We start from the raw sequence: 5,505 nt of genomic DNA, 5'->3' as shown, positions 1-5,505 counted from the left end.
CTACTTGTGAATAAAAAATCTAAAAATTACATGTTTTTAAAATCTATTAATGTTCTTTATATGTATAAAGATAGAAAATAACCGACTTTTATCAAAAAATATTGCAACAGTTAGTCATGAATGATAAACAGGGGATAAGATCAATTTTTTTTCCAATACTGTGAATATATGATCCATTCAGAAGAGACTCATTACCTCAGTGTCATCTATCCTGAACCAACTGCCTTGCATATCTTCAGCATATTCTTTATGCTTGAAATGTAGAATTTCAATCACCTCATGCAGATTATTAGCCTCCTCTTTCATCATATTGTCAATCTTAGACAACTGCACAACAGTATCTGCATACTCCAGATTGTAACAGAGCACATTGTCAATGTTAAATGGTTATAAAGAACAACAATATCTAAGATTGTAATAGAGCAGATAGCCGAAAAGCAACAAGAGGAGTTCCATAATCTAGCGAATAATAATAATAAGCGATGTTTATATATAGTATTACTTAATAATAGGCAAGTTTCCCGACCTTCTCCGGATGGCTTCCCATGCAAAACCTGCCTTATGCTTTCAGCTTTGTCTCTTTCCACAACTCAATTCTAATATTCTACAAAGAAACATCTCCTCTGCAGGACATGATGGAACTGAACCTAAATTACAGATAAGATACAATTAATCAATACATTTATGGGATCACCAGTATTATGCAAAGTAAACTAATATCGTTAAAAACCTCTCACACGTTATGCACGATCCAACATCTGTATTGTACTTTTTCCAGCCCCAACATGTGCGCCAAGAAAAATAAAATCATCAACCAACTACATCAGAAGAGCAAGGAAAATAGTTAAAATAATAATAACATAAATTATATAGTGACAGCAGAATAATGAGATGTGCAAAAGATGAAGCAACCTGATTCCATTGTTGGTTCACTGTGATTAATATCTCATCATATGTGGACTGTTTGTCCTTAAGTTCTCTTATTCTGCCTTCAAGATTGTGCAACTCATGCTTCTGCACGTCTAACTGCTGAACAAGTTTCTGATTCTGATACTGGAGAACTGTTGCGTCAAAGATTCACAGTATTGGAAAAAAAATTGACCTTACATTAAGTAGGTAATGTAATGCCCGGAGAAAGATGCATTAAGCATATCTATAGGTAATGTAATATCATCTGCTACAGTCATAAACGAAATCAAATCCAACATCTCTGGGAAAGTAATACACTTGTTTATCTTTCCATAATTTCCTTCCTGAGAAAGCAAAATCATGATTCTGAATAGACTATTAAAGAATAGAGAAACTCAACAAATTTAAACAGAAAGAAGCAATAGCTCTGTAACTAGACCAGTTAGTAGGGAATTTAAATAGAATGTTAGCCTTAATGGCTTCACAATATATTTAGGCTACCATGTTGATTAAACAATGGATAAAGATAATAACTAAAATGTTGAACTGCTCTTACCAAAAAAAAAATTGCCAATGGGTATCACTAAGGACACCTTAAATAGTAAGCTGCTTATATTACACGCTAAACCTACCAAACTGCTTTTTTTGGTGGACAAAAATCTGGATCTTTATGGCTAAACCTCAAACTCAACGTGTAGAACAAGGGATTTAAGGATCAGTACATGAGTATTTTAACGCTTGTTGCTTAGACAACAATTACCTGAAATCTCTTTAGGACTATCGTCAAGATATTTGGAGCTACATGTATTCAAATCTTGTAAACAAACCCAAGTTTTTTACTGGAAGAGACAATATTAGTTGTCATTTACACACCATCTTCAATCGCTTAGCAGAGTGCACAAACCCCGGTATGAATTGCAACTCGTCCAATTGCTTCACCAATAACATATAAATTGTTTAAAGTCAATACATATATGTAGTATATTACTAGAACTTTAAAAGGCAGAAAGCCAAAACTAATATACTAAGAGTAGTAGTAACTAACAAGTTATTATTTGGTTAGAAAAATCAAGCATACACTATATATCAGTTGCCGGAACAATCTTATGACTGGTCTAAATCTCAACACTCTTAAACATGAGGAGAGTTTTGGGACAATATTTATATTATTTATATAATGACAGTTAACAAGTTCGCAATTTAAAAATATTATTATAGAAAATGCATAAATTACCATCATCATGAAATGCCTCTGAACTACATCAACCAGTTGCTCTTTGGTTGGGTTGGAGACTGCATCCGCCTAAAATACAAACCGCGTTATTACATATAAGTATACAATCAAAGGATATTCGACCAAGTTCAATAATCAAGTTCTTTATAAAAGCACAAGTTGGATAAAGTAAACACCTTAAGCAGCTGTAGAGTTTTTGGAATGATTCCAAACCCTTTCCATGAATAACGATTTTTGGTCTTCTTGGTAAGAAGCTGCATATCAATATCAAAATCAGAAAATTCCCCTAAACTAAATAATATAAATGGAAGAAAAGGTGAGGAACTATATATCTTACACCAATGCTTTCAAGAACATTAATAATACCATAGACCTTCACTTCTCAACACCTAAAATTAAACCAATTACAAAAAAAATCAACATGATATTCATTACAATTCACATATAAACAAGAATTACACAATTCAACACACAAGACCTCTCCAATTAAAGTAAAAAATCAAAAAAATTATTCTAAATTAATTTAATAAAAATTAAATCGAGAAATAAAATAAAGAAAGGGGGTATCAGGAAGAATACCTAGACGGGCAACAGCATCATCAAGAAACTATAATAAAATTTAAAAAAAAACAGATGCATATAGAATTAAATTAAGGATGTTGTGTATACAAAGGGAGGTGGGAGAGAGATTACTTTGAGCATAAGAGACCAAGAGATTTATGTTTGCGGTAGTAATTGGATTCTCTGGATCCAGAAGGAAGTGAAGATGAATCTTTTGAATTCGATGAAACCAGCGCCATTTTACCACCTATATATCTATTCAAATTCATGAGAGAGAGAAGGGGAGAGAGAGAGATGGGAGAGAGAGATGGGAGAGGGTGAGAATTTTGGGATTGGGGGGAAGTAGAAGGGGGGAGAATTTTGGGATTGGGGGGAATGTAGAACTAAAATCTGAATGAAAATTTCACTAACGGGGGAAAGAAAAGGTGGGCGTGAATTTTATTTTTCTTGGTGAATTTTAGACATCGGTTTAATTATAACCGATGTCTACAAAGAACAAAGACATCACAAAAACACGGGGTGATGTCAATACTTTTTTTAACATCAGTGGCAAAGTTAACCGATGTCTAATGTGTGATGTATATTGACATTATTCTTGTAGTGCTACGCCATGGTGCTCTCACCAAGCTACATATTCCTTTGTACCTTCATCAGTTCAATTCTCTAGATATTTTTTGCATAATCTTTCTTGGCGAGACAGTAAACCACAAGTTAACAAAAATCACCTAAGCGTTCGTACTTACAATGCACCACAAACACCGTCTCATCTCTTCGTGTGATCTTTTTTGATAGGTTTATGAATATCCAACTTGATTTTAAATACATAAACATTCTTTCTAAATGCTGTCATATTCAAAAATCTCCCAAATAAATTTTTCAGCCATTCCTCAACCATCTCTAACATTAAATCTATAACGACTCGTGTATTTTTGAATTATTTAAATATGTGATTATGGAAATTATTAAAGAAATAAAATATGTGTATTGGTTTTGACCGCTATGTGTTGTTTGATTATTATCTATGTGTGAATTATAGTATACTGGGTTGTCCGCGTGATTAATTATGAAGTCGTTTTGAATTGTTTTCAATTTCAAAAGTGGTTTTAGTGCAAATTTAATTGCATAAATATTTGGAATGTCTTTAAAATTATTTTTATGGTTCTATAATTACAATAATTATTTTTAGGATTTTATAAAATTGAGAAATCAATATTTTATTAATTATTTATCTTCAAATGATTTTCTGATTGTTTTTATTTGTAAAATCCATATTTAATTCTAGAATTCTTCAAAAATTATGAAACTCATATTTATTTAAGTTTGGAATATTCCGAGCATTTTAAAATTATTTTGGTAATTTATGGGATTAATTTTACCCGCGCGTTGTTTCATTTTATTAATAAAAGCGGGTATGAGTGGCATTTCAGAAATTGTGTTAAAATTATGAAAGTTGCATTTTCATTTACTCTGGGATATTTATAATATCATAAAATTATTTTCGTGATATTGTGAAATTGTTTTAAGTGCCACTCGTTTCGTTAATTGTGAATTGCGAGTACGAGTTACGTTTTAAAAATGCTTTAAAAATTGTGAAAATTTTATTTTATTAGTTTCGGGATTTTTAGTAAATTTTAAGACTGTTTCCGTGATTTCCTGAATTATTTTTAAGTACACCTTGAACCGTTAATTTTTAAATTTCGAGGCAGGATCGGACTACCGGGGAATTATATGGCTACGTGGCAAGTCAGGAATAAGTGTGGCAGTAAATTGTGATATGTGTCATGGACTGAAGTTATATATAAAAAAATAATAATAATAAAATACAGTTACCCCCACCCCTTGTTCTCACCCCGTCTCTCTCTCTACAATCTATTGTCTCTCTCTCTAAAATCTCTCGATCTCTCGCTCTTTCCTCTCTGTAATTCTCGAGCCATCCCTCTCTTTTTCTTGTCCGCTTTTCCCTACCATCCGGTAATTTCTCCGCCCTGTGTCCTGTTTTCCGGCGAGAGCTCACCGCCTTCTTTGGTCGTTGCGCGTTTGAGCGCGTGTATGATGTGTGTGTGTATTGATTGTGTGTGTGAGAATATTGATTTTGTGTGTGTGTAGGTGTGAGTTGTGTGTATGTGTTATAGTGGTGTGTGGTGGTGGTTCTTCGGAACGCCGCCTGTGTTTCCGTCCACACCTTTGACTGTGTTCAGTTGTTCCGATTTTAGTGTATATGTGTGCGTGTACTGCTCCTGTATTGCATGCCTGATTCGAAGTTTATTTGCTGCAGGATTAATTTTGATGGCTTTTGTGAAATAAAATAATTTTCGTGCGGGAAATTAAATAATCGGTGTAATTTATTCGGAAACCCGTATTATATCGGGCACCAATAAATTTTGCCGCCGTCAACGGTGGACAATGATGACCCAATTCTGAGTCCTAATACGAATAAGAAATATAAAATGCGAATAATAGTAATAGTTGAATAATATCGGTGATTGGGATTCGTGCATTTGAATTGTGATTGGGTTGTTGTTGTAGTTGTCGTGAATTGATTTGACGTCGATACTTTGTTCGACGGGTAGTCCGATAAACAAAGGAGACGCTGCCCGATTTCCGGGAAATCGAACTACGGAAATACGGGAGCGTATTCGAGGATTATCGGGACGTCGAGCGAGTATAAGTAAGTACATATACGTATGTTTTATACCAAACTTGATTGTATGTTGTAGTAAAACGTTTTGCCAAAACCAATGTCCCCAATGTCATACAATGACAAGTATACGTATTTTCTGAAAATGAACACCGAATTGATT

General features: G+C 33.5%; 1 long non-coding RNA gene across 1 annotated transcript; it reads right to left on the bottom strand.

Moving 5' to 3' along the window:
• Positions 1 to 214: 214 nt before the first annotated feature.
• On the bottom strand, positions 215 to 1,292 carry LOC141717013 (uncharacterized). Its single transcript, XR_012573492.1, has 4 exons — positions 913 to 1,292; positions 731 to 818; positions 527 to 647; positions 215 to 341 (listed from the first exon to the last, which is right to left on the bottom strand). It is a non-coding gene; the product is annotated as an uncharacterized LOC141717013 (long non-coding RNA).
• Positions 1,293 to 5,505: the final 4,213 nt, after the last annotated feature.

The sequence above is a fragment of the Apium graveolens genome, chromosome 4, assembly GCF_009905375.1.
Source record: "Apium graveolens cultivar Ventura chromosome 4, ASM990537v1, whole genome shotgun sequence".
Lineage (NCBI taxonomy): Eukaryota > Viridiplantae > Streptophyta > Magnoliopsida > Apiales > Apiaceae > Apium > Apium graveolens.
The sequence above is the reverse complement of the archived record's forward strand: the minus strand, read 5'-3'. Positions and strand labels throughout refer to the sequence as shown.